The 18,865-nt window shown below is 38.9% G+C and overlaps 1 protein-coding gene and 1 long non-coding RNA gene across 2 annotated transcripts in view; one reads left to right on the plus strand and one right to left on the minus strand.

Moving 5' to 3' along the window:
- Positions 1 to 9,975, minus strand: part of ARHGAP24 (Rho GTPase activating protein 24) — a 526,450-nt gene extending 516,475 nt beyond the window's left edge. The window contains exon 1 of the mRNA XM_030915931.1: positions 9,582 to 9,975. The gene's annotated coding sequence lies outside the window, so the exon portion shown is untranslated. The remainder of the gene's footprint in view (positions 1 to 9,581) is intronic.
- LOC115893134 lies at positions 8,211 to 11,333 on the plus strand. The gene is made up of 3 exons (XR_004053073.1): positions 8,211 to 8,297; positions 10,093 to 10,301; positions 11,063 to 11,333. It is a non-coding gene; the product is annotated as an uncharacterized LOC115893134 (long non-coding RNA).
- The last annotated feature ends 7,532 nt before the right edge of the window (positions 11,334 to 18,865 follow it).

Below are 18,865 nucleotides of genomic sequence, written 5' to 3' on the forward strand. Positions count from 1 at the left end.
AAGGCGGGTGAGTAAAATATAATCTGCTTGCCCTTTTAAGTAACGATGTACAATCATCAACTACCTTAAATACACTCACTGTTTTCTTTGAGGGGAAAAAATTCTCAGTGTACAAATTTATATTTCTATTTTTATCAAATTTGTATCATCAATGTTATTATTGCATTAACTCCATTGCCATTTTCCCATCTGCCTGTGCTTTTCAAAATAAATATGTCAATTAATAAAATATCCAGTGTTGCTTTTATGAGTTTTTAATAATTTCTAACTGTACAGCCATTTAGGCATCTGAACTATTATCATTAAAATATTTCAAATTGAATATACTTTAGATTGCCTGGGCTCGGGGCAACATACAAAGAATGTATAGTTCTAGAAGAAGGTACAGAATCTAGCTAGTTTGCATCCTTTTACATATAAACTAAGTCTGTGGGACTTACCCAGCTGCAGTATAAGTAGATGCCATAGGAAAATAGGGAAAAAACCTACACAAAATCGAAGTCACACAAACACTGGACAGCATCCTGTGGCCAGTTAAGATCTTCAATCAATACAGTATCAATGTGTACTTTTAATCACTCTTAAGCATTTAGATGTATCTTAAGTATCTAGCTTTTTCATGATTTCCAAATGCCACCTTTGAATAATAAGTGGTCCTCAAGCTTTAGTGTACATCAGAGTCACCTGGAGACCTTGTTTAAGGCAGTGGCTGGTCCTGGGTGGGACTTAGTAATTTGCATTTCTCAGGTGGAAGTGATGCTGCTGGCCCCGGTACCACGCTTGAGAACTGCACCCTTAAAGGTTTTTAAAAATATTTATTTTTTGACAGTTATAAATAATCAGAAGTACATTTTTCATTTCTACCCAGTGTATGAAATGCACACACACACACACACACACACACATTAAAACATATGAAACAATTTTTATTTATTTATATGTTTTATTTTATTGATTGATTGATTGATTGATTGATTGACTGATTTTTCAGATGGAATCTCACTCTTGTTGCCCAGGCTGGAGTGCAGTTGCGCGATCTTGGCTCACTGCAATCTCCGCCTCCTGGGTTTAAGCGATTCTCCTGCCTCAGACTCCTGAGTAGCTGGGATTACAGGTGCCCCCTACCACACCTGGCTAATTTTTGTACTTACAGTAGAGACAGAGTTTCACCATGTTGACCTCACATGATCCACCCGCCTCAGCCTCCCAAATTGCTGGGATAATAGATGTGAGACACAGAGCCTGGCCTAATTTTACTACGTATAATGAACACTGAGTTTTTTCCATCTATTCTGTCTTATTCTATTCCTTTTCATTCAAAAAGAAATGTTGGTCATAAGCCAGTAATTTGATTGTATGACCACTGTTAGATTAAGACCTACAATTGGAAAATACTGCTCGTGATTCCCTCTGTTAGTCACTGAATTTAATAATAACTATTAACTTGTATTGATATTTATCAGGTGCCAGACACCCCTCCAGTCTTTTCATACATTGTTCACTTCATAAATTAAGAACTCACATTAACACTATGAAGTAGGTGTCATTAAATGCCCATATATATGGAGAGGAAAACTGTAGTTAAAATCAGTGAATGCAACCTCCCCAAGGTTGCAGGGCTTAAGCATATCAGAACCAGATTAGAATGTAGGTCTAATCCAAGAGTATAACAGTACAGGTTGCTCTTTTGGAGCGAGATACTTTAATTTGAATCCCAGATCTACCGCATAGTGGTTGTGTGACTTTTGGTGAGCTACTAAGCCTCTCTAGGTTTTGGTTTTCCCATCTATAAAAGAGATAGGGCTCATGTAGGAACTGTGAGGATTAGATGAGATAACCTAAGACAAGCACAGGGCCAAACTAGCACATAGTAAGGCTTCAATCATTGTTATCTATTCTTACATAGAAACGGCATTCTTTTTTTTTTTTTTTTTTTTTTTTTTTTTTTTTTTTTTTTTGAGGCGGAGTCTTGCTCTGTCACCCGGGCTGGAGTGCAGTGGCCGGATCTCAGCTCACTGCAAGCTCCGCCTCCCGGGTTTACGCCATTCTCCTGCCTCAGCCTCCGGAGTAGCTGGGACTACAGGCGCCCGCCACCTCGCCCGGCTAGTTTTTGTATTTTTAGTAGAGACGGGGTTTCACCGTGTTAGCCAGGATGGTCTCGATCTCCTGACCTTGTGATCCGCCCGTCTCGGCCTCCCAAAGTGCTGGGATTACAGGCTTGAGCCACCGCGCCCGGCCATTGCCACATCAAACATTGTCTCCTTTCCCTTTCCCTTGGCTTTTAGTTCCCGGTACTGTCTCTAGATTTGCCTTTTCCCCTGATTTCTTGGCTTCGGGCACTTGTTATCCTGTGACCTTGCTTCTGCCCTTCCCCCTTTCATCCTCCCTCGGCAACTTGACCTGTTGTGCAGGGGTTCTCAGACCTCCTCATGAGGCAGTTCCCATGGCTTCTACCTGTCTCCAGGCACAAAGACCCCAGCTTCTCCTTGGAACCCACCAACCCTACCTAACCTTATAGGTACCGAAAAGTTATTCCACAATGAAAGTATAAGTTGTCACCAACAAATGAAGTCTCTAATCAACAAATTATTTAGAAATGTGAGAGAGCAGAGATCTGCTGTATAACCCATACATGATGTTATATAAAATCATCAACATTTCACTTGACCATTTCACAATGACATACCATAATGGGATGTGAAAACCAAAATGACACTGAAGGTAGTATTTGTGTGGCTAATCCTGGATTTACACAGTGAGGTTGCAAGAAGATAACATCAGGCTCTTTTGACTACCCCGGATCATCTTTTCTTGCTGGAAGCTTCTCCATATAAGAAAATTTTAAACCAGATATTTCCAACAAAATGAAACAATCGAAGATGGCTCTTCAAGGTAGCTATAGAATTCTCTTCTCTAGGTATCTCCTTAAACAGGAGTGAGATGCACTCCAATAATTCCTCTAATAAATGCCCCTTCTCTGAGAAAGACTGACTTTGAAATCCCATTCTCTGTAGCTCATTTTACTTCCGTGTGCCCAGTGAGTACTAGCACCACTAACCCAACTTTTCTTCTTTTCTCAGTTGCTATCTCCCCAAAGAAATCATCCTTTTTTGTTTTATTTCAGCTTTCCCAAGCTAGGCCTCTATTCTTAAACTGGGGACCACTTGCCTCCTCTTTGCCTCCACCTGTTGCTCACAGTGCTCCCAGGACATATGTCCCCATGTCATGGAATGAAGTAATGGATATAGATTACTGGATCTCTGTGAACCACACCTTTCCTGTTCACTTCTCACCAGAAAATAGTCTGGTTAGGCTAATCACTATAGATTGATTCAGTTACTAGCCTATGGTAGATGGAGCCTCTTTTCTCACTAGCCAAACTTGGTAGTGGTAACCCATCCCACAGGTCCCAACTCATCAGCACTAGAATTATATTATCTATTTTTTTATTTTTATTTTTTTTTTTTGAGGCGGAGTCTCGCTCTGTCGCCCGGACTGGAGTGCAGTGGCCAGATCTCAGCTCACTGCAAGCTCCGCCTCCCGAGTTTACGCCATTCTCCTGCCTCAGCCTCCCGAGTAGCTGGGACTACAGGCGCCCGCCACTTCACCCGGCTAGTTTTTGTATTTTTAGTAGAGACGGGGTTTCACCGTGTTAGCCAGGATGGTCTCGATCTCCTGACCTCAAAATATGAATGGAAACTTCCATAAGCCATTTCATTAAAAAATGGCTGTCATCAAGAAACTAGTAACTTAAAGGAACTATTACTAGAGAGTTCCAAGGCCAGTTCATGAAAATCATATGGAGATCAGGGTGCCGAAACTCATGAAATATGCAGTTTATTATTCTAAAATTCATAATTGAAAAGCACTGTGAGGAAGGGGACACAGTAAATATGGCAAGGAATCTGGACTTATGCAGATGTGGTTTTGATGTTCAAGTCTACATTACCTTGGGTAACTTTATTTACTTCTTTGAACCTAAACATCCCCATACAATAGTAATAAAAATATCTAGATTAAATATAACATAGATTACATCTAGAATTACTAATTCTAATTACTACTAGAATCAGAAGTAATGTATGTAAAAATATCTCATGGAATACTTGGTATGTAGAAGAAGTATTTAATTCTTTAGGATGATTATTACTACGAGAATCTTAGATTCAAAGAGAGAGAAAAAAATCTCAAGACAAAATGAAAGTTATATTCTCCTTTTGGAGAATTTGAAAAATTACTTTGTTTTTTGAAGGTTCAATTTGATGGTTTGAAAACAGCCCTAATTACAGCTCCATCAGCCTCAATTTATTGATAGATTCAATTTGTAAGAAAAAAACAAAAGGTTTTCTCTTACATTTCTCAGCAACATCCCTAAGGGAATTCTTCTATACATCTGTGATACACATATTGAAAAGAACTCACGTTTGACCTTAGTATCTACTTTCAAAGTTACTAAAACGTGATTTTTTTTCTAAGTTTTTTTTTTTTTAATGTAGAATTTGGAAGAAAAGTCATTTTATCTATCAGGGAGTATAAAAGCACTACAGCGAATGCTTCAAGGAACTACAAAAAATGACTTAGAAAAAAATGATTGGTTCCAAAACACTAAAGCCATACCATATAAATTTATAAATATTTAATTGTATCAAGAAAAAAAAAGTGATGTAACTATTCAATCTATTTTCATCATGGATTTAACTTAGCTTAATTAGCTTAGTACACTTATGGGTATCATAAGGGTATTAAAAGTTACATTAAGATGATGTGAACCATGTCATACGAAAACCTTGACTAGCGTACAATTGAGTATCAAATATCGTTTGGAGCTTTTTGGGTGACAAGTCAAAATGAGAAGCATGGTGAATTTTGAGCCTATCCTTTTTCTAACCAAAAAACCCCACTAGTTAATCAGAAGAGATATACTTTTAAAAATTCCCAGCAGTCAATGCAAAAAGGAATTTATCATAGGAATCCTTATATAAAGAATTTGAAAATGCATAACACAAGGTGCCAAGATATTTCTTTCCATTACAGCTCATCTCTGTTATATTGGCTCTCAGTAGTTAAAAAATGGGGGGGTATCATATTAAAGCATAGTGTAATAAAGACATTTTGACATTTTAACAAAAAAGTTTTGTAATGTGATTACAGTAAGTACATTTCTGGTTATGTAGTTTGATATACATGGAGAGTTTAGAAAACGTAGAGCAATTAGCAACTGGACTATTACTCTTAAATATCAGTGATGGTAGTTCCAGGTTTTTCAGAGATGCTGAATAAGAAGGAATTTGAGCTTTCAATCCCTGGCTATACCCTGAACCACACGTATGAATTCTTGATCAAAATATGTATTATCCACATGCCAACTGGCAGGCATGCACTTGACAAAGGTAACATTGCTCTGAAAATAAAATAAACCCATATGTATTTTAGTCTAAACAGTGTGTAAGTCCCTTTCTACATATTAGTCAGCAAAAATAACTACAGACAAAGACAATTTTTTTTTCAGGAGGAAACTTTGGATTTGCCTCAGTGCTCAAATGAGATGAAAAGAAAATAAATATAATAAACAGTAACATGAAAGAAGGTGTCCCTCTAAATTTCCTCTTCTCCATCCAGTTCTACATTCTCCTTTAATTAAACTTGATTTCCCTCAAGCACTAGCACTCCAGATAATTATTAAATAGCCAAAATTAGTGTTTCCATTTTGTTTGATTAATTAAGACTATTGCCCATTCCATAAGCAGGATCTCCGAATTTAATTTCATTATTAGTCCTCACAGCCAAATTCAGGACCTCCCACTGGGATTTCATAGATTACAGATTTTATAGTACAATATAAAAAACAATTGTGGAAAATGTATATCTATTATAATTGTTTCCGTTTTCTATAAACTCAAGTGTATTTTGTGATTTCCAAAAGAAAAAGATGATTTCACAGTAGTTTTTGTTTGTTTTGCTTTTGCTTTAGATATGCAAAAGCACAATATTTCATCTATTATAGAGATTAAATAGGCATGTGTGGGCTGGTCTGAAAAGTAAATTATGTTTTGTAGCATTGTTATACTTGGAAAATGAACTCTGAGACCAAATAGACATTTTTCAAATGGACTTCTGGGATATAACTATCTTCATAAGTTGGAGTACACCAGTATTTCATTTCTTTATGACTTTACTAGCCCATTTATTGGGGAAACATTAACAGCTGTCTACTATGTTTCAAACACTGGGCTGGGGGCTTGGATTCAGGTGGCTCCCTCACCACCAATTTACCCAGTGAGGAACTCACAGTAGTTGTGAGAGAGAACAGGGAAATACATAAAAATTATTGCAACAATTATTCAAAGTATGTTCAAAATGCTATAGAAGCAGACAAGATGAAATGATTAATTCTTCATGGAATTGGGTAAGTTTTCCCGAAGGAAGTTCCACTGGAAGTGAGCCACCAAGAATCAAGAGGGACTTTCAGGCAGAGGGCATTCCAGGAGAATGAATCCATGAACCAGAGATCAGAAGTCTGAACACTAAGGAGACCTTATACACGAAGGGGGAGCTAAAAAGAAAGCGCTTGGAAGAGTTTTTAGAAGCTATACTAGAGAGTTTAAATATTGTAAGTCGTTGGGATCCAACAAAGGTTTAGAAAAAGAGACTTACACAGTTAGATCTGACTTTGTAAAGATTAACTGTAGCAATGCCACCGTGGAGTGTAGATGCTGCTTTTTTGCACACATGCACACAATAACCACTGAAAACTGAATATTCTTTGATTCTTCATCACAATAATCCCTCCACTTCCAAATGTGCTTGTACTTAGCTGCTGAAGCCATCAGAACCTCGTAAAGTTTGAGTTTGTGTAGCAAAGACAGACGGTTACCATTGCGAGACTCGATGTGAGGCTCCCACTCTTTACATGAAGAACATTAACTTCATGGCTAAGCTGACCATTTAACAATTGTATTTTTAAATATCTTTCTGTTTCTGGGAGAGATCTTAGTCCTTTAGCCATGGCTTTAAGAGCAAACAGGCATCGGTCCATTTTAAATATCTTCTGCTTTTTCCTCTATAAAATGTGATCAGTGAAGAATGGACGTCTCAGGCTCTTGTTATCACCAACCTCCTCCACACCCACATGTAACCAATTGGGTGGCTGTCCCTTGTTACTGGGCTCCAGACTGAGGCTCTACCTGCCTTCCCCATCTTGTTTTTCCAAAGCACCCATTTGTACCAGAAACTGAAACATGGCAGAAAGAAGGAATCAGCATGACATAGCTCAATTCATGGGAAAAGAACCCTGGCCAGAAAATTCACAGGAAAATAACTACAAGCAACTAAGACGATGCTACAGCACCACACACACTAAGAACAGGAAACAAATGCATGGCCTGAACTGTACAGTAGCACCGCCTGCTTTCAGCCCTGAGAAACTAACCCAGACTCTTATCGAGCCAGAAAGAAAACACTCGTCAATGGGCCAGTAGGTCACAGTGAAAATATTAAAGGAACTGTTGGTAAACACCAACAGGGCTTTGGCTAAGACAGCAAAGTAGACTTAGACTACTCATCACCACCTGTTGCACATTCCTCACTCTTCCTGCCCCTCCCTACCCTTCACCCTGGAGAGTCCAAGATCACACAGTAAATAAAACCATGATCCGTGAAAGCTCTCAGAGCTTTGGCCATTACTATCCCCAGCAAAAGCTGAAAGTATTTCCCTGGGGATTTCAGCCAAAAACACTTTTACACTTAAATCTATGTTCTAGTCTGGAAGAGTGCATTGCCATTTGTTCTGCAGTGGATTTTTTTTTTTCTAGATAACTTCTTTCCCACTAACTATCAGGCTTATGTTTTCAAAATAGTTCAGATTCACGGTATGTAAGGCGCGGAAGAATACTACAGAGAAACCACCCTCATCTCAAATCCAAACCCCCTGAGATGAAGTAATAAAACCAAGCAATATAGTTGAAAGCCAAGGACAGTCTGAGTTTCAACAGCCCCTCCAGATGCAGAAAGAATTACAGATTTTTCTTAGTACCATACCTCTTTTATATTCCTTCCACATACCTCAAACTAAATTCCAGATCTGAAAAACTCAGTTTATATCTTATTCCCACTTAAAGGTCTTCCACCAAGAATATACCTCCTATGAATGGTAGGATGTTATTTATTTCAGAGTTTTGTCAGTATTTCTGTCCTCCGAGATGTAAAGGGGAAGTCTCTGACCACTCAGTAATGACTCTAGAGAGAACAGATTTCTGGACCTGCTACCTGAAGGTCAGGCAGTCAGGGAAGATAAAAGGGTAAGTTTTATTACTGAGCTCTCTTAGAAGTTGAAATATGCCCAGAGAAGAGGAAGTATTAAGAAATTTAAAAGAGGGAGTGAGATCTTCACAAGTCTGATGTGACTTTACTGTTGTTTTCTGGCTTTTTCTAATATATTCATTCTGTGTGTTTTGTTTTACAATGCCCAGTTCAATAGCATCATCCATTTTTGCCCTGAAGGATTGGTTTTGAGCTCTAATTGGAACTGGGGACAGACTGTTTGTATTTAATCTGTCTGTACATCTTCTACTCAGTAACTGAGTAAAGCTCTTAAACTCTACTGCAAATATCCCTGGATTCCAATGAATTTGTCTTACTTAGTAGACATAGCAACACATATTGTTTTATTTATGGATAAGCAAAGCCTTAACAACTTTTATATTCCAAATACTCAGCATGATTTATTTATTTCCTCTTTTTAGAAAGAGCTGAAACAATGATGCTGTGGAAGGTTAAAAAAAGAGTAACATAAAATGTGCTGGAAACAGAAATTACTTGGAGTTAATGTTTAATTCAAATGAATTAAACGAGATATAGTCTACAAAGAAGTCAGGGCTCCCTATTACTGGTTAATATTGAAAACCTATCTAAGGAATTCAGAGTAACATTATCTCCCTTCTATTTGGGTACTTATAAAAGAAATGCAGTCTTAAGTATTTTCTAAAAACGAGAACACATTACATGTTTATCATTAAATGTTACTTTTAAAAAAATTTAGACAAAATATTTTGAGTGGCTTGAAATTCACCAAAGATTCCCTAACGCTTTGTGTTTACAAATATATGTATATATTTTATAATATATATTTCTAATATATAAAATATATATTTATATTTTTAAAACATATTTTATACTTATAAAATAAATATTTTTACAAATATATATGTTTAATATTAAAACCTATCTTTGTGTGCCTGTTATAGAGGGAACTTCTATAAGATACTAGAGGAAACAAACAGGGGGAAGGGGAGGATGGATACCGAGAGGAAATTGAATTGTACAAAGGGTTTTTATTAATTCCATCTATTTTTAAAGCCAGAAGGACATACTACCAGCTTGCTGTCTCCCGGCGCGCGCGCGCGCGCGCGCGCACACACACACACACACACACACACACACACGCTGCATCAGCATGGGATTCCTGCTATCCCTCCCCGCTCCCAGCAGCCCCCGCCCCCAGCAGCCCCCTCCCCCGGCGCAGGCAGCCTTGTCAGTCCCTCACCGGGTGGCTCCGCGCACTCCCTCACGACCGCAGCACCTACCCTGCTGGGACCTCAAGACAGACGCGGGACTGGCTGCTGCTCCGAAGGAAAAGCCTCCCAGGACCAGCAGTAAGAAAATGCAAAGAAAAAAAGGTGGTAGTGAGGCTCCTTTACTTTCCACAACAAGGGGAAGTGTTGAACCCCATGCACTAGGCTGCTCCGCAACGCGGGTTTCGGAGGAAATTGACGGCAGAGAGAGCTGCGCCTGCGGTGGAAAGTTGGGGGGATTCCCCCAGCTACCCGCGCCAGGCTCCTTTCTGGTTCCCGCCGCAGCCTTGACAGCTCCCCTTGTCTCCGAGCCCCTCCAGAGCCCTGCTGGTTTCCACCCGGAGCTGGGCTGTGTTGCCACACGCACTTGAGAAATCCTAGCAGTTGCGCAAAGAGTCCCAGAAGTTAGAAAGGGTGATTGTGTGTGAATGTGTAAATATACAGTACAAGAGGCTGGAACAACTGAGTGGGGCCAACCCTCAGATACAGCCCGAGGTTTCAGATTTCATTTGGCAACTGGTAGCTTCACAGGACTCCAGCCGCACTAGAGGGGAGGCCGGCAGGAGCCCCGCCCTCCCAACGCCTGGGTTATCTGAGAGCCTGAGCTACACCACCGGGCTCCACCGACAGAATGCGCCCTGCCTGGTTCCTCCGCATCTGGCTTTGCTCCTTCCTTTCAAGTGCATCATAGATACGTGTTGGTCACAGATCTGGGGCTGTGGACGCGAGAAGGTTAGTGAATACAAGTCTCCTGACCACAGTGAGCTCTGCATTTCATTGGCCATACCCCACACGCCGGTTTTACTTCCTTCTACTAACTCTCTTGTCTCGCTAAAATTTTATTTCTCCAATCAGAATTACCTGGGCCATTAAACCAATATTCCTGGAAATGCACATTTAGATGGATGCCCTCTAGTTAGAGCCTTAGAGAAATTCAAAGTATAATTACTTTCTTACCGTGGTGTAAGAACTCTCGGAATTATACAATATGAGGCAAAAAGACAAACTAGTAAAGATTATTTTGATGCAGGCCATCTCTTCCCACCATCACCAAAATGTCTGTTTCAAATTGTGATCTTACAGTTCTGGTTACCTGGCATGCTGAGTAAAATTATTTCAAAAAGCTTTGTAAACATCTCTGTTTTAGAAGGCCACTTAGAGTGAATCAGTCCTGTAATCCTAGCACTTTGGAAGGCCAAGGCAGGAGGATCGCTTGAGCCCAGGGGTTTCAGACCAAAACTGGCAACATAATGAGACTCCTGTCTCTACAAAAAAATTAAAAAAAAAAAAAAAAAAAAAAAAGTACGGCGTGGCGGCGCATGCCTGTAGTCCCAGCTACTCGGGAGGCTGAAGTGGGAAGATCTCTTGAGCCCAGGAGGTCAAGGCTGCCATGAGCTATAATTGTGCCACTGCACTCCAGCCTGGGTGACAGAGTGAGACCCCATCTCAAACAATTACTACTACTACTACTAATAATAAAATCTCTCTTTTAGAAATCATCACCAGATATCCTGAAGACACATAATGGGGGTGTTCTCACTAGGGAGCTCCGGTGAGAGAAGGATATGGAAGAAGAGGACATGTTCAGTTTTAGAAACACCAAAAATAAAAAGCTGAGTGGACTCTGATATGTTTTTCCTTTTTATCCTCTTTCTCCAAGTTCTTGGAGAAACCAATCTACCCCTTCCCATGCTGAGGTCCTATTATAAACTTGATTTTCTGGCGGGAGAATTCTCAGCCCTTTAATGAATCAAATTAATTTGTGTGGGGAAAAAATTGTGTTTCATATTTCATTTAAAAAGTATGTATGGAATTCCTAAGATAGAAGTAATGTAACTTATTATCTAATTGGTGGGAAAAAATGACCTTCATCAACCCACTTGGCCTTACATGTTCTAGCAACACCCTGGCAGGTGAATGCTGATGGGCAGTTTCAGATGAAAGCTGGAAAATGATAACATTAACACAAATGAAATTTGCACACATTTGATGGACTCAAACACCTCAGGAAGACAAGTGCCAATAATTATGATTCAAGATTGGGACATTTAAAAAAACCAAGGAAACTGTCACGTCAGTAACTTATTTCAGGATCTAACAAATACTACCACATTTAGTCTCAAAGTGATACAAAACTGAACTCAGGGTGGTTACTGGGTAGTCTCTAGTCCAAAAGATTAAGACACACCTCTAACATACGCACCCGCTATGTTCAAGGCCTTTTCCTTCCCATCTTCTGGTTCTGTCTCCACCCTTTGCAATTGATAGTACTTCATTGGTGTGTGTGATATATGTGATTATCTTAAGATAGAAAGTACAACAGAAGGAGAGGATGGTTGTCACTTGGGGATTAGACAGTTGAGAGGATAGGAAAGGAGTTATATCCACCAATACAAACGCCTTCTTCCCCTCCTACTTAGAAAGAGATGGACCATTGCATTCCTTTTCTAGAAGCCCCTCAGCAAGGAGTCTGTTACAAGAGAATACAACCTGAACTAGAAACTGCGTGGTGTTCTCTGGCCTCTGACTATACTATTCATCTCTTATTGTAGATTAATTGGGACCAGGGGACATCCCTTATATGTATTGTAGCATCTTTAAAGGAGAGAGTAAACTCTTGAACAAGACCCTTGAAACCTGATTCTAGTCAGAGAATGCTGATGTGACTGATACAGACTCCAGGGAGGTGGTGTCCGACATTCAGCTCCCTGGGTCTCTGCTCAGAACTTGCCCAGAGGGTTACTTAAAGCTGAGTTTTATCAGTCAGCCTCAATTATGAGTTAAAGGTGTGCCTCAAACCAACTCTACAAAACTCAGAAATGATTCAAGGGTGAGGGCTAACTTTCCAGGATCTTCAGGTCCTAGACACCTTTAGGAAAAAAGTCTATGAAAGGTCAGTATAATGGCAGGCAGAGTTTGAAGAACTTCAGTATTTACAGGGAGGATGTACAATACTCTAGGACCAGGGGGATTCCAGAGATCTCGAAATGAAAGCGGAGGAAGAGAGAAGGAAGATAATGGCCATACTACATTTGGACAAGTTGTTTGAGTGTTGGTATTGCCAGAGTCAAGGAAAGAAACCCCCTCCACAGACAAAGCCCCCGGACACTGATTCTATCAGGCCATTCTTTCAATGGAATTTAGTTAGGGAAAGCTTAGCCAGTGTTTCTACAATTACTTTGTCTAATATTTAAAGTATATGGCTCAAATGTTACTATTAAACGAGTATGGATGAAAATGTATTTTAATGTACTTCACTAACTTAAAAATTGCAAAGTTTTTCACCAGATTCCATGTCAGATTCTTTGAAAACCTTAGCATAGAGTAATTCATTGTCATATTACCCTATTGTCCATTAATATCAGATACTGGAGCTTTTTATTTATGTTTTCTTTTAAGAAAACATACATTCCTAAGAGGGCAAAAAACACAGTAACAAAACTGAATAGTCAAGAATTGCCAAAATCCTAACATTTTCAACAAGCTCTCACCAACAGTGCAGAATTTGTGTGGGTACTGGGATTTGCCAAGATCTGATTTCACGATTCAGATAGAAGGCTATGCCTTTTAAAGCAAGTCTGTTTCTAAACATCTCTTCTTGTTTTTTCTTTTTATTTCCTGGTAGAAGTTTCTTTTCTACAAAGTCCAGCTTTGTCTGAGCTAAGTAAGGTGGAAAGAGATTAAGGGAGCTTCGTGCCTACCCTCTCCAACACTTTGGATCACATGACTCAGGGAAAGATGTATTACTGTTGTTAAAATGGCGGGGAAAGATCAGTCCAGCTAAATACCTGTAAGTAAGATAATCAAGGAGAGAAAGAGCATGATAGAAAAATCTGCTGTGTCCATGGGTCATCTATGGCCTCTATAATTCTACCACATGCCTTCTAACAGTCAACAGCTTTAAAAATGAAGCACATTATGTGCCCATTAAGATCCTGAGAGGAGCCTAGTATCAACCATCACCACACTTTCTTTGAATTCACATATTTTTGGATCACACTCTCTCATCCACCAGACCCCCAAAGTAGATGGTTCCAAAAATATTAATGATTAAATTTACTTTCAAAGTACTGTCTATTGGTTTTTGTCTAATTACAAAATTAATTAGCTCAACTCATGAAACTTGGAAGCTACAGAGAATCTTAAAAGAAGAAATTTAAAACTGCCCATGATCTCCCTACTTAGAGATAAGTAATAACATTTTGAATATGTCTAGTATGTCCAATTGTTTTTTACCTCTGTGTATGTGCCTATTTTGTATAATGATTTGGATCATATTACTAACCAAAGCAAGATCCTTTTGGCCTGAGCCCAGAGTCAAACCTTGGTTTCCAATGAAGATGTTCCTTTTTGAGACAGCGTCTCACTCTGTCCCATGGGTTGAAGTGCAATGACTCCATCTCAGTTCAATGCAGCCTCGAACTCCCAGGCTCAAGGGGTCCTCCCCACTCAGCTTCCTGAATAGCTGGGACCACAGGCATGCACCACAAAGGCTACTTAATAATTTTTTTTTTTTTTTTTTTTTTTTTGACGGAGTCTCGCTGGCATGTTCTCAGCTCACTGCGGGCTCTGCCTACCGGGTTCACACCATTCTCCTGCCTCAGTCTCTCGAGTAGCTGGGACTACAGGCACCTGCCACCACGCCCAGCTAATTTTTGTGTTTTTAGTAGAGATGGGGTTTCACCTTGTTAACCAGGATGGACTCAGTCTCCTGACTCATGATCCGCCCACCTCGGCCTCCCAAAGTGCTGGGATTAGAGGCATGAGCCACCGCGCCCGGCCCTAATTTTTTATTTATTTTGTAGAGATGAAGTCTCTACAAGTTACCCAGGCTGGTCTCAAACTTCTGGGCTCAAGCGTCCTCCTGTCTCAGTCTCCCAAAGTGCTGGGCTTACAGGCGTGAGCCACTGCTCCCAGTCTCAAAATGCTTCTTTTTATGCTGTTTAAACCTAAATTCAGGAATTTGCTGGATTCTGTTAAAGAATTAATCTCGGCCGGGCAAGGTAGCTCATGCCTGTAATCCCAGCACTTTGGGAGGCGGAGACAGGCAGATCATAAGGTCAAGAGGCTGAGACCATCCTGGCTAACATGGTGAAACCCCCTGTCTACTAAAAATACAAAAAATTAGCCAGGCGTCGTGGCGGGCACCTGTAGTCCCAGCTGCTTGGGAGGCTGAGGCAACAGAATGGCGTGAACCCGGGAGGCAGAGATCGCACCACTGCACTCCAGTCTAGGCGACAGAGCGAGACTCGGTCTCAAAAGAAAGAAAAAGAAAAAAGAATTAATCTCTGCCTTCCGTGATGCGCAGGTTTACTCCAATCAGCTCCCAGAGAAAGTTTCTGCTTTATACCTACTCTGGTCATTTCTAAATCCCTTACTAGTCTAGAATTTCCTTGTGCTTTGTTGACTCACAATTTCTCTAAGACAACCTTTAATATGCAGTCATTCACATTTTAGCTCAACACATTCTCTATCCTTTCTCTACTTGCTTATGAGTACAGGCATATGTGTGTGCATGCACGCACACACACACACACACACACACCAGGAACATTTAATATCACATATGCATACTCATAAAGTGAAATAGTTCTCCAGACATGCAACTGTTCACTTGTGGGCTCAACTCTTAGTGTAATACTGAATGACATTTAAAATATTTAGAAATCTAATTGTACCTGAGCAACAACAGAATGGGCTTACTGTGACTACACATGCCATTTTGTAGATTTCAAGAATATTCACATTTTGGAATCTTCTCTTTTAAGTTTTTTAGAAAATTAAATACTGCCATTGAAATAACACCATTCTTCTCCCAAGAATCATTATACAGTATTCCTAAGTTACATGTGTGACTTTTAAAATGGTTTCCTATTCCCTTATACTCAGGATAATAGAAAGCAAGTTATCAATAAGTTCTTCACATTCATAATTCATGTTTCTAATTGCATTGTCATGTATATTCCAAACCTTATCATCTGTCTAGGAAATCCTCATTTCATCCTATTTTCATCATATCACAAGCTCTTTAAATAATGGTTTTTTTGGCATCAATTCTGTTCTTTCCCTCTCTGCATTGCCTGCTTTATCTCATCTCAGATAATTTGAAATTTAAAGAGAACATTTACCTCTTTGTACGTTCTTACCCCACTGATAAAAGAATACAGAGTCGAGATACAAATCTAAGCTGTTAAAACTGTTAAATAACTCAGATACTAGGCATAACTGATCCCGTTGTTGATCAAATGTTAGATTTGATCAACATTTGGATTGCTAACTAGAAAATTGGAGCTGAGGTCATTGTTTTAAGTCATCTAAAACCAACTAGATTGTCAAGAAGACTAAAATGTTTTATTGTTATAGAGTGCAGACAGGACCATCAACTTACTAAATTATCTTCCATAAAAACTAGATAAGAGAGTGTAAATGAATCAATATAACTAATCCAAACACACATTAATAATGATAATGATAAAATAAGAATATTCCTTATAGTTATTAATGTGCCTTTCCCATATGTGAAGTCTTTATTGCAGCAGCTATGAAAAATTTATCCTTATTTTCACTTTGCAAAAGAGAGAACAAAGAGAAACATTGTATATATCTTATTCACAGTCACATAAGCTAATAAACGATGGAGAAAAGATTTGAATTTAGGGTATTCAAGTACAAAGTCTGGATTCTTTTCACTGATGTATCAACAACAGCATCTCCCTATGCAAATAGGGACAGCACAATTTCCCTTTCATATATCACTTATATTGGCCAAGTGTTTGAAAATAACTGTTATTACATTATTTTGTGAGGAGGAAGATTGTTGTTCTCCTACAGACCAATTTTAAATCCCACTTAAAGTATTAATTTTAATGTCCTACACTATCAGATCTTTTATTCAAGTTACCAACCAATAGCAAAATTAACTGCTCTTCTTGCTATTCCAACCAATAGCAAAATTAACTGTTTTTTTCTTCGTGCCCACTATCTGTGAGAGGTGCTAATGGACAGTGAATTGGCCAAAAAGCCAAGGGGAGTATCAGCAAGTGGAATAGTAAATGGTTCAGATAATTCAATAACTTGAAAGTTAGTCCCTCAATACTGAGTGTTGTATTCAAAATCTTAAAACTAAGATCTTGAAGTGAAACTAAAAAAATTTTTGAAATTATAAGCTTGTTTTTTTAAGACGTTGTAAAGATAGGCCGAGGCTGATTATGTAAGAAGTAGTGTTGGAGATAACTAGTTCCTTAATATTTGAGAAATGACCAAACATAAACTTCCTAGAAAATCAATTAAAAAATAGGACTTTTGAAAGATTTTCAAAATAAACTAGGAGGATATTCCAAGAAGATAAATATTAAAGGGAAGTTCAAGATGTGGGCTATTAAGCAAGCAGACAAAAATAGGACTACAAAATTATTGTCCTCTCCTTTTCCTTTTTTTGCTTTTCTTTTCCCGAGTTTGTGTTTGAAAATGAGAGCAAGCAAGCTTTGTGAAGGCTTACTTTGCAAGAATGGCGAGCTTAGGCTGGGTTTTAAGATGAGACTCAACTGGGGCTCAGGCTGGGGAGGGCAAATGGTAGCCTTTCTAAATGCTGAGCAATTTTTCTTGATGTCTTCAATGGATGACTTTCTTCAATCTTGTGTGCTTTACTCAAGGATAGACAAGTGAGTAAAAGAGGCTTCTAAATGATGATCATGTGGAATAGTCCCAATATTTGGAAACGGAGACACCAGAACTTCAGCCTAAGACACTGATGCATTTTAAAGAAAAATAATCCTTTTGGATAGGACATTAGATGATTCCATTCAAATGTTCTCTAACTCAAACTGGGGGAAAATGATTCCACATTCAAGAAAGGGAACTGTGGTTGGGTGTAGTGGCTTGTTGCTGTAGTCCCCACTACTTGGGAGACTGAGGTGGGAGGATCGCTGGAATGCAAGAGTTTGAGGCTGCAGTGAGCTATGATTGTACCACCGCACTCCATCTGGGTGACAGAGTGAGACCCTGTCTCTTAAAAAAAAAAAAAAAGAAAGAAAGAAAAGGGATTGAAAAATCAAAGAACAGAGAATGAGACCACCTTTTGGGTAACCAAATAATTTTAATAGCGATGTAGAGAAAGCTTCTCTAACCTGGGTTGGGGCATGGCAGTGCTCAGCATCTGTAGAAGCAGTCAGCATATACAGCAAGATCAATCCCAGCTGTACCTTCAGGTTCAATCCTGCTGCAGGTGAGGGCCACCAGGTAAGGGAGTGGACAGCAGCACTGAGATCTGTGGTGATTTTCAGGGAGAAGACATAAGCTACTCAGTACTCTGTGAGAGAAAGCTTAATTGGATGGGGATTTCCATCATTCCTGCTAGTTGGCGACTTGGAGCTTAAAGTCTAAAGCCTAAACTTTAACCAGTTCATAAACATTCATTATTAATGTAAAAATCTCCCATATTCCTGTCTAAAGTTTTTAAACTGCTGTCAATACTCAAGTACTATCACAAAGAATTAGAAGCACATAGGGGAAGTAGTTAAGCCCAATAATGGTAATTTCATAAAGCAGAAGCATATTGGGAGAAATGAGCAAATTCAAGAAAGTAACTGATTATCATACACAGGAATGCCTCCCTTAAACAGGCACAAAAGTGTGTAATACCTCCTAAATGTGAGGCCCAGTGCTAGATGCAAAGTCAATTCAGATTTGTCTGTGTTTTCAAGAAATTTACATTAAATCATTTAGAATGAGTGAACAAAAATGATTTAAAGTGAATTTTCCGTTTTCCTCTAAGGTAATGCAGAAACGATGTTGCAACATGAACATTTATTCTTGGCTAATATCTAGCCTCTGAAAGTTACTAGCATCATTTTCACAGCAAACAAAAGACTTACTTTTTATGCAGTAATGTTCTATCATTATTTTAGACAGACTCCAGCCAATACTTTAAACAGTATGTGAAGATATTTTGACATATTTTACATTTTTGCTCATTTGTTGTTTCAGTTATCAACACATTGCTATGAAAACCAGAAGACGATGACATATTTAATATGAAAATTTCTCATGTGAGTTTTTCTTGGCATCCATTGCACAGAATCTCTGGTTTTGAACTGTACAATTAAAAAAAAAAAAAAAACACTCTTTATCAGTAAAGACAGAAATCTAATGATAGTATCAAATCTTCCGAAAATCAGTTTACAAACCTTAAAATAATTTCCCGATTGAGCATTCCACTAAGAAAGCCTAACACAACAACAACAAAAATCTTTTATTTTAACACTGAGTTTTAATTGCTTATATTGCCACACTTATTT

The sequence above is a fragment of the Rhinopithecus roxellana genome, chromosome 2, assembly GCF_007565055.1.
Source record: "Rhinopithecus roxellana isolate Shanxi Qingling chromosome 2, ASM756505v1, whole genome shotgun sequence".
In the NCBI taxonomy this organism is placed as follows: domain Eukaryota; kingdom Metazoa; phylum Chordata; class Mammalia; order Primates; family Cercopithecidae; genus Rhinopithecus; species Rhinopithecus roxellana.